Source organism: Mustela putorius, unplaced genomic scaffold, assembly GCF_011764305.1.
Source record: "Mustela putorius furo isolate JIRA1106 unplaced genomic scaffold, ASM1176430v1.1 tig00000407_pilon_pilon_pilon, whole genome shotgun sequence".
Taxonomy (NCBI): Eukaryota; Metazoa; Chordata; class Mammalia; order Carnivora; family Mustelidae; genus Mustela; species Mustela putorius.
The window spans coordinates 25,144,772-25,156,180 of NW_025421373.1; the positions used below are offsets into that span (position 1 = coordinate 25,144,772).

The following is an 11,409-nucleotide window of genomic DNA, read 5'->3' on the forward strand; positions in this document are numbered from 1 at the left end:
CTCTCATTCATCTATTCTTATCTAGATAAAATGACAAGGCAGAAAAACTCACCACAAATAAAAAGAACAAGAGGAAGTACGAATGGCTAGGGACCTAATCAATATGGACATTAGTAATATGTCAGAACTAGAGTTCAGAATGATGATTACCAGTTTGCTAGCTGGACTCGAAAAAAACATGGAAGATACTAGAGATTCCCTTTCTGGAGATATAAAATCACTTTCTGGGGTAATAAAAGAACTAAAAACTAATCAAGTTGAAATAATAAAAGTTAGTAATGAGGTGCAATCAAAAAATGGAGGCTCTTACTGCTAGGATAAATGAGGCAGAACAGAGAATTAGTGATATAGAAGAACAAACGGTGGAGAATAAAGAAGCTGAGAAAAAGAGAGACAGACAACTACTGGACCACGAGGGGAGAATTCAAGATGATACATAAGATGAAAAAATATGAGAATAATTGGGATCCCGAAAGAAGAAGATGAAAAAATATGAGATACATAAGATGAAAAAATATGAGAATAATTGGGATCCCGAAAGAAGAAGGAGAGAAAGTGGCAGAAGGCATATTGGGGCAAATTGTATCAGAGAATTTCCCTAATTTGTCAAAGGGAACAAGTATCAAAATCCAGGAGGCACAGAAAAATGCCTCTAATCAATAAAAATAGGCCAACACCCATCATCTAATAGTAAAACTTACAAGTCTCAGTACAAAGAGAAAATCCTAAAAGAAGCTTGGGACAAGAGGCCTGTAACCTACAACAGTAGAAATATAGAGTGGCAGATCAACTATCCACAAAGACCCGGCATGCCAGAAAGGACTAGCATGATATATTCAGAGCATTAAATGAGAAAAATATGCAGTCAAGAATACTATATGCAGCTAGACTGTCATTGAAAAGAGAAGGAGAGATAAAAAAGTTTCCAGGACAAACAAAAACTAAAAGAATTTGCAAACATCAAACCAGCCCTATAGGATATATTGAAAGGAGTCCTCTAAGCAAAGAGAGAGCCTAAAAGTAACAGGCCAGAAAGGAACAGAGATAATATACAGTAACAGTCACCTTACAGGCAATACAATGGCACTAAATTCATATCTTTCAGTAGTTACCCTGAAAGTGAATGGGATAAATGCCTCAATCAAAAGACAAAGGGTATACAATGGATAAAAAAAACAAGACCCATCAATATGTTGTCTGCAAGAAACTCACTTTAGATCCAAAGACACCTCCAGATTTACAGTGAGGGGATGGACAACAATTCACCATTAAAAGAAAGCTAGGGTGGCAATCTGTTTATCAGATAAATTAGATTTTAAGCCAAAGACTATATTAAGAGATGAGGAAGGAAACTGGATCATACTTAAAGGGTCTGTCCAAGAACAAGATCTAACAATTTTAAGTATCTATGCACCTAACATGGGAACAGCCTATTATATAAACCAATTAATAACAAAATCAAAGAAACACATCAACAATAATACAATAATAGTAGGGGACTTTAACACCTCTCTCACTGAAATGGACAGATCATCTGAGCAAAAGATCTTTAAGAAAATAAAGGCTCTAAAGGACATACTGGACCAGATGGACATCACAGACATATTCAGAACATTCCATCCCAAAACAACAGAACATATATTCTTCTCTAATGCACATGGAATAGCCCCCCAAATAGATCACATCCTGGGTCACAAATCAGGTCTGAACTGGTACGAAAAGACTGGGATCATTCCCTGCATATATTCAGACCACAATGCTCTGAAACTAGAACTCAATCATAAGAGGAAAGTTGGAAATAACTCAGATACATGGAGGCTAAAGAGCATCCCACTAAAGAATGAATGGGTCAACCAGGAAATTAAAGAAGAATTGAAAAAAAAAAAAAAAAGGAAACAAAGGAAAATGAAAACACAACTCTTCAAAATCTTTGAGACACAGCAAAGGCAGTCCTGAGAGGAAAGTATACAGCTATACAAGACTTTCTCAAGAAACAGGAAAGGTCTCAAGTACTTAACCTAACCCTACACCTAAAGGAGCTGGAGAAAAAACAACAAAGAAGCCTAAGCCCAGCAGGAAAAGAGAAATCATAAAGATCAGAGCAGAAATCAATGAAATAGAAAGCAAAAGAACAGTAAAACAGACCAATGAAGCTAGGAGCTGGTTCTTTGAAAGAAATTAAGATTGATAACCTTTGGCCAGACTTATCAAAAAGAAAAGAGAAAGGACCCAAATTAATAAAATCATGAATGAAAGAAGAGAGATCACAACCAACACCAAAGAAATACAAACAATTATGAGAACAAATTGTGAGCAACTATACACCAGCAAATTTGACAATCTGGAAGAAATGGATGCATTTCTAGAGACATATAAACTACCACAACCGAACCAGGAAGAAATGGAAAACCTGAACAGACCCATAACCAGTAAGGAGATTGAAGCAGTTATCAAACATTTCCCAACAAACAAGAGCCCAGGGCCAGACAGCTTCCCAGGGGAATTCTACCAAACATTTAAAGTAGAAGTAATACCTATTCTCTTGAAACTCTTCCAAAAAATAGAAATGAAAGGAAAACTTCCAAACTCATTTTATGAGGCCAGCATTACCTTGATCCCAAAACCAAAGACCCCATCAAAAAAGAGAATTACAGACCAATATCCTTGATGAACACAGATGTGAAAATTCTCACCATAATATTAGCCAATATGATCCCACAGTACATTAAAAGGATTATTCACCATGACGAAGTGGGATTTATTCCTGGGCTACAATGTGGGTCAACATCTGCAAATCAATGTATGTGATACAATACATTAATAAAAGAAAGAACAAGAACCATATGATACTCTCAATAGATGCTGAAAAAACATGTGACAAAGTACAGTATCCTTTCTTGATCAAAACCCTTCAAAGTGTAGGGATAGAGGGTACATACTCCAATATCATCAAGGCCATTGATGAAAAATCCACAGCGAATATCATTCTCAAGAGGAAAATCTGAGAGCTTTTCCCCTAAGGTCAGGAACACAGCAGCGCTGTCCAATTTCACCACTGCTTTTCAACACAGTACTAGAAGTCCTAGCCTTGGCAATCAGACAACAAAAAGAAATTAAAGGCATCCGAATCAGCAAAGAAGAAGTCAAACTCTCACTCTTTGCAGATAATATGATATTTATGTGGAAAACCCAAAAGACTCCACTCTAAAACTACTAGAACTCATATAGGAATTCAGTAGTGTCAGGATATAAAATCATTGCACAGGAATAAATCAGTTGCATTTCTATATACAAACAGTAAGACAGAAGAAAGAGATATTAAGGAGTCGATCCCATTTATAATTGTACCCCAAACCATAAGTTACCTGGGAATAAACCTAACCAAAGAGGCAAAGAATCTGTACTCAGAGCATTATAAAGTACTCTGGAAAGAATTTGAGGAAGACACAAAGAAACTGAAAAACATGGATTGGAAGAACAAATATTGTGAAAATGTCTATGCTACCTAGAGCAATCTACACACTTAATGGAATACCTATCAAAATAACATCAACTTTTTTCAAAGAAATGGAACAAATAATCCTAAAATTTATATGGAACCAGAAAAGACCCTGAGTAGCCAGAGGGATGTTTGAAAAGAAAGCCAAAGTTGGCAGCATCACAATTCCAGACTTCAAGCTCTTATACAAAGCTGTAATCTTCAAGACAGTATGGTACTGGGACAAACGCAGACACATAGATCAATGGAACAGAATAGAGGGCTCAAAAATGGACCCTCAACTCTATGGTCAACTAATCTTCAATAAAGCAGGAAAGAACATTCAATGGAAAAAAAAAAAGTCTCTTCAACAAATGGTGTTGGGAAAAGTGGGCAGCCACATGCAGAAGAATAAAACTGGACCATTTCCTTACACAAAACAGAAAAATACACTCAAAATGGATGAATGACCTCAATGTGAGAAAGGAATCCATCAAAATCCTTGAGCAGATCACAGGCAGCAACTTCTTTGACCTCAGCCACAGCACCTTCTTCACCAAAGCATCCAGCCACAGTATCTTCATTGCTAAAGGCAAGTGAAGCAAGGGCAAAAATGATGTATTGGGACTCCATCAAGATCAAAAGCTTTTGCAGAGCAAAGGAAACAGTCAACAAAACCAAAAGACAACTTACAGAATGGGAGAAGATATTTGCAAATGAGGTATCTGATAAAGGGCTAGTAACCAAAATGTATAAAGAACTTATCAAACTCTATACCCAAAGAACAAATAATCCAATCAAGAAATGGGCAGAAGATATGAACAGACATTTCTGCAAAGAAGACAGATGCCCAACAGACACATAAAAAAGTGCTCAACATCACTCAACTTCAGGGAAATCCAAATCAAAACCACAGTGAGACATCACTTCACACCTGTCAGAATGGCTAAAATTAACAAATCAGGAAATGAGAGATGTTGGCAAGGATATGGAGAAAGCATTTTGTCAAACTTTTGAATCTTTGCCAATCTGAAAGGTAAGTAATGGCATCTTCACAAATTATTGCAGTAGGTGGACCAATAGAAAGGTACAGGCATGGTCTAGGTGACAATTGGAACAAAACTAGAGTTACAATATATTCAGGAGAAAATAATCAGAGGAATTTGTGTAGTATCAAACACAGTGAGAAGAAGAGGTACCAAATGACTCTTAAAAACACTAAAATGGGGCGCCTGGGTGGCTCAGTGGTTTGGGCTGCTGCCTTTGGCTCGGGTCATGATCTCAGGGTCCTGGGATCGAGCCCCACATCGGGCTCTCTGCTCCGCGGGAAGCCTGCTTCCCTCTCTCTCTCTCTCTCTCTGCATGCCTCTCTGCCTACTTATGATCTCTGTCTGTCAAATAAATAAATAAAATCTTAAAAAAAAAAAACAAAAACAAAACAAACAAAAAAAAAACACTAAAATGTCCGGCTGCTAGGAGTGCCTGGAAGCAGTTCCGAGAAACCCTGCGGTGCTGCTGGGATTGCGTCTCTGTCCATGGGGGGGCGGAGGGGGTGGCGTGCCTGCCATTTCGAGTCCTTTTCTAAGCGTCTGGTGCTGATTCTCAGGGGCCCCACCAGCGGTTCCAGCTCTGCCCTGCAGCATAATAAAATGGCTAATCAGGTGAATGGTAATGTGGTACAGTTAAAAGAAGAGGAAGAACCAATGGATGTTTCCAGTGTAACTCACACAGAGCATTACAAAACTCTGATAGAGGTAGGCCTCCCACAAAAGGTGGCAGAAAGACTTGATGAAATATTTCAGACAGGATTGATAGCTTATGTCTATCTTGATGAAAGAGCAATTGATGCTCTCAGGGAATTTAATGAAGAAGGAACTCTGTACTACAGCAGTTCAAGGAAAGTGACTTATCACATGTTCAGAACAAAAGTGCATTTTTATGTAGAGTTATGAAGACCTGCAGATAAGGGAGAAACAGGGGAGCAAGGTGCAAGAGTCCACAAAGAGGCCGGATGAAGTGAAGATAAAGGCATTGCTTGAAAGGACTGGCAATACTCTGGATGTAACCACAGGACAGAGGAAGTATGGTGGTCCTCCACCAGACATTGTGTATTCTGGTGTACAATCTGGCATTGGAACAGAAGTCTTTGTAGATAAAATGTCAAGAGATTTATATGAGGATGAGTTGGTACCCCTTTTTGAAAAGGCTGGTCCCATTTGGGATCTACGTCTTATGATGGATCCACTGTCTGGTCAGAACAGATGGTATGAGTTTATCACCTTCTGTGGGAAGGAGGCTGCACAGGAGGCCATTAAGCTGTGTGACAGCTATGAAATTCACCCCAGAAAACACCTTGGAATGTGCATTTCTGTGGCAAACTACAGGCTTTTTGTTGGATCAATTCTGAAGAATAAGACTAAGGAAAACATTCTGGAAGAATTCAGTAAAGTCACAGAGGGTTTGGTGGACGTTATTCTCTATCATCAACCTGATGACAAAAAGAAGAATCAAGGGTTCTGCTTCCTTGAATATGAAGATTACAAGTCAGCAGCACAAGCCAGATGCTGGCTGATGAGTGGAAAAGTAAAAGTGTGGGGAATGTAGTTACAGTTGAATGGGCTGACCCTGTGGAAGAACCAGATCCAGAAGTCATGGCTAAGGTGAAAGTTTTATTTGTGAGAAGCTTGGCTACTATGGTGACAGAAGAAATATTGGAAAAGTCATTTTCTGAATTTGGAAAACTCGAACGAGTGAAGAAGTTGAAAGATTATGCATTTGTTCATTTTGAAGACAGAGGAGCAGCTGTTAAGGCCATGGATGAAATGAATGGCAAGGAGACAGAAGGGGAAGAAATTGAAATAGTCTTAGCCAAGCCATCAGACAAGAAAAGGAAAGAGCACCAAGCTGCTAGACAGGCTTCCAGAAGCACTGCATATGAAGATTATTACTATCACCCTTCTCCTCGTATGCCACCTCCAATTAGAGGTCAGGGTCATGGTGGGGGGAGAGGAGGATATGGCTACCCTCCAGATTACTATGGCTATGAAGATTACTATGATGATTACTATGGTTATGATTATCACGACTATCGTGGAGGCTATGAAGATCCCTACTACGGCTATGATGATGGCTATACAGTAAGAGGAAAAGCAGGATGAAGGGGAGGGCAATGTGCTCCACCACCACCAAGGGGGCGGGGAGCACCATCTCTAAGAGGTAGAGCTGGCTATTCACAGAGGGGGGCACCTTTGGGACCACCAAGAGGCTCTAGGGGTGGCAGAGGGGTCCTGCACAATAGCAGAGAGGCCGTGGTTCCCATGGATCTAGGAGCAATCCTGGGGGCAATGTAGGAGGCAAGAGAAAGGCAGATGGGTACAACCAACCTGATTCCAAGACCAACAACCAACAGAATTGGGGTTCCCAACCCATCGCTCAGCAGCCGCTTCAGCAAGGTGGTGACTATTTTGGTAACTATGGTTACAATAATGACAACCAGGAATGTTATCAGGATACTTATGGGCAACAGTGGAAATAGACAAGTGAGGGCTTGAAAATGATATTGGCAAGATCCGATTGGCTCTAGAACTACATTCTTTTAAAAAAGTTGGCTTAACTGTTTCATCTTTATTTTTTTAATTTATTTTTTATTTTCAGCATAACAGTATTCATTATTTTTGCACCACACCCAGTGCTCCACACAATCCGTGCCCTCTCCAATACCCACCACTTGGTACACCGACCTCCCATCCCCCACCCTTTCAAAACCCTCAGATTGTTTTTCAGAGTCCATAGTCTCTCATGGTCACCTCCCCTTCCAATTTCCCCCAACTCCTTTCTCCTCTCTAACTCCCCATGTCCTCCATGCTATTTGTTATGCTCACAAATAAGTGAAACCATATGATAATTGACTCTCTCTGCTTGACTTATTCACTCAGCATAATCTCTTCCAGTCCCATCCATGTTGCTACAAAAGTTGGGTATTCGTCCTTTCTGATGGAGGCATAATACTCCATAGTGTATGTGGACCACATCTTCCTTAACCATTTGTCCGTTGAAGGGCATCTTGGTTCTTTCCACAGTTTGGCAACCGTGGCCATTGCTGCTATAAACATTGGGGTACAGATGGCCCTTCTTTTCACTACATCTGTATCTTTGGGGTAAATACCCAGGAGTGCAATTGCAGGGTCATAGGGAAGTTCTATTTTTAATTTCTTGAGGAATCTCCACACTGTTCTCCAAAGAGGCTGCACCAACTTGCATTCCCACCAACAGTGTAAGAGGGCTCCCCTTTCTCTGCATCCTCTCCAGCACATGTTGTTTCCTGTCTTGCTAATTTTGGCCATTCTAACTGGTGTAAGGTGATATCTCAATGTAGTTTTAATTGGTAATGAAGAAGTCAAACTATATCTCTTTGCAGATGACATGATTCTTTATATAGAAACCCAAAAGACTCCACCCCCAAACTACTAGACCTCATACAACAATTCAGCAACGTGGCAGGATACAGAGTCAATGTACAGAAATCAGTGGCTTTCTTATACACTAATAATGAAAATACAGAAAGGGAAATTAGAGAATCGATTCCATTTACTATAGCACCAAGAACCATAAGATACCTGGGAATAAACCTAACCAAAGAGGTAAAGGATCTGTACTCGAGGAACTACAGAACACTCATGAAAGAAATTGAAGTCACAAAAAGATGGAAGACCATTCCATGCTCTTGGATCGGAAGAACAAACATTGTTAAAATGTCTATACTGCCTAGAGCAATCTATACTTTTAATGCTATTCTGATCAAAATTCCACCGGTATTCTTCAAAGAGCTGGAGCAAATAACCCTAAAATTTGTATGGAATCATAAGAGACCCTGAATCGCTAAGGAAATGTTGAAAAACAAAAATAAAGCTGGGGACATCACGTTACCTGATTTCAAGCTTTACTACAAAGCTGTGATCACCAAGACAGCATGGTACTGGCATAAAAACAGACACATAGACCAGTGGAACAGAGTAGAGAGCCCAGATATGGACCAACTCTATGGTCAAATAATCTTCGACAAAACAGGAAAAAATATACAGTGGGAAAAAGACAATCTCTTCAATAAATGGTGCTGGGAAAACTGGGCAGCTATATGTAGAAGAATGAAACTCGACCCTTCTCTTACACTGTACACAAAGATAAACTCAAAATGGATAAAAGACCTCAATGTGAGACAGGACTCCATCCGAATCCTAGAGGAGAACATAGGCAGTAATCTCTTCGATATCAGCCACAGCAACTTCTTTCAAGATATGTCTCCAAAGGCAAAGGAAAACAATCTGAGGGGTTTGAAGTGGCGGGGGTGTGGGAGGTTGGGGCACCAGGTGGTGGGTATTCTAGAAGGCATGGTTTGCATGGAGCACTGGGTGTGGTGAAAAAATAATGAATACTGTTTTTCTGAAAATAAATAAACTGAAAAAATTAAAAAAAAAAGAAAACAAGGAAGAATAACCACTATTTATGAGCTGAAAAATTAGGCAAATGAATATTTATAGAGAAATATTTTTAAAATCCTTTAAAAGTATATTGGTACTGGAGCGCCTGGGTGGCTCAGTGGGTTAAGCCGCTGCCTTCGGCTCAGGTCATGATCTCAGGATCTTGGGATCGAGTCCCGCATCGGGATCTCTGCTCAGCAGGGAGCCTGCTTCCCTCTCTCTCTCTCTGCCTGCCTCTCTGTCTACTGTGAACTCTCTCTGTCAAATAAATAAATATAATCTTTAAAAAAAAAAAAAGTATATTGGTGGTGTTGACTCCAGTTCTTCTAGGTAAGTTGTCAGCCAGAACGTCCTAATGTAGTGTAGTGTCATGAGCTTCCAAATCTAGTCAGTGGGGTTAATTCAAAAATTTAACCAGTCTGCTAATGCCGGTCAATCTGACTGGGTAAATTACCCAGTCAGAAAATCTGTACTATATACATAAACTGAACAATGGAAAATTTGCCATTTCATTGCATTAAGTTGGGACAGACCCAAATAATGAGAACTGTAGTGTGGCAATTCTTTCCTATTTAAAAACCGGACTCTCAGAAGCAGTAAATAAAATGGTAAAGAAACCACAGTCTAGCACAAATCATCTGATCATTTTATATTTTGCAGTATAGATTATTCTCTCACCAAATGGGTCATGTAATAGTGTGCATTAGCATTGAACTGTCAAGAGACTTAAACAATTTTCATTCATTTATTTCATAATTAGAGTTTGGGAAAAAACTTCTCTAAATGCTCATATTTTATAATGTAAATGACTAGCCTGTGTTAATGAACACTAAGTTATCAATCAGATTTCTTAAAAAAACAGAACTTGACTTAATAAAGTTTTTCTTCCTACCAGGAAAAAAAAAAAGCGAAGATGAACTTTTGGGAATTCATCAAAATCAAAAGATTCTGCACAGCCAAAGAAACAGTCAAGAAAACAAAGAGGCAACCCACGGAATGGGAGAAGATATTTGCAAATGACAGTACAGACAAAAGGTTGATATCCAGGATCTATAATGAACTCCTCAAACTCACACACAAAACAGACAATCATATCAAAAAATGGGCAGAAGATATGGACAGACACTTCTCCAATAAAGACATACAAATGGCTATCAGACACATGAAAAAATGTTTCATCTTTAAGTAGCAGCTTGCTGCCATTTGTATTGGGCTGAAGGAATCACTATTGTATATATACTCAAGTCTTTTTATTTTTTTCCTCTTTTCATAAATGCTCTTGGACATTATTGGGCTTGCAGAGTTCCCTTATTCTGGGGGTTATAATACTTTAATCGTTTCAGGCTTCATTTAGCTTCAAAAACAAGCTGATCACATTGTTAAATCATGATTTTTCAGAAGCTTTGGTTTTAGACAATTTCATTTTTTTGTATTTGGGATAGATTACATAGGAGTATGGAGTATGCTGTAAATAAAAATCCAAGCTAGTGCTTTGTCTTAGTAATTTTTAGAAATTAAAGCAAACAAATTTAACTTTTCTTGTATTGAAAATAACCTATGATTGTATGTTTTGTATTCCTAGAAGTAGGTTAACTGTGTTTTTAAATTGTTATAACTTCACACCTTTTTGAAATCTGCCCTACAAAATTTGTTTGGCTTAAACGTCAAAGCTGTGACAATTTGTTCTTTGATGTGATTGCATTTCCAATTTCTTGTTCATGTAAGGTTTCCATAGAACTAAAAAAATCTATTCAAAACAAAACCAAAACCCCCCAAAAAACACTAAAATGTAAGAAACATCGTTGTTTACTCATAGTTTGCTCCCCAGTCCCTACTCTTTAAAGAATAATTTTTGTGTTTCCCTCTCCTTGCATGGAACACCTTTGTCTTTCTCTTTTTTCTTTTGTGAAACTGTTTTATATGATTTTTTTAAGTAGAAGGTAATACCTTTAGTAAGGCAAAATGCACTATAAGGCAAAATGAGACTTGTATGGGTCACGATGAACATCTGGCATTTGAAATGTGTCTAAGGTTTTGTCTCTATAAGGCAAATTGTCTGGCTTCTCATCAGGGACTCTTACCTTCTCCTCCCTCTAATCCTAACTGAGCTAAACGGGGAACATAAATATGCCCTTGAAGTCTAAATAGATCGCTGGAGAATTTCATTAAGGAATACTGACTCTTTGGGTAGAAATGTTGCAGCATAGGTTGCATTTCTTGCAGTTGTTTGCAAACTAATCTCTCTTTTCTTCCCATCCTAATGCTGTCAGTCTACGGAACCATTCCCTTTGCTCACCCCCAGCTGCATATGCTGTGTTTGGTGGCACTTGTCTACTTAACACTTATCCAAACCCTACTTGCCCTTCAAAGTTCATATTTTCTAGATTCAGCTATATTCTTAGGAACTTCCCAAAAAAACTCTCAATACCCACATGGGCTTTTCTTATTTTAAGT

General features: G+C 38.8%; 1 pseudogene; it reads left to right on the top strand.

The window, feature by feature from the left end:
- The first annotated feature begins 5,110 nt into the window (after positions 1-5,110).
- Positions 5,111-7,073, top strand: LOC101692370 (annotated as a pseudogene).
- The last annotated feature ends 4,336 nt before the right edge of the window (positions 7,074-11,409 follow it).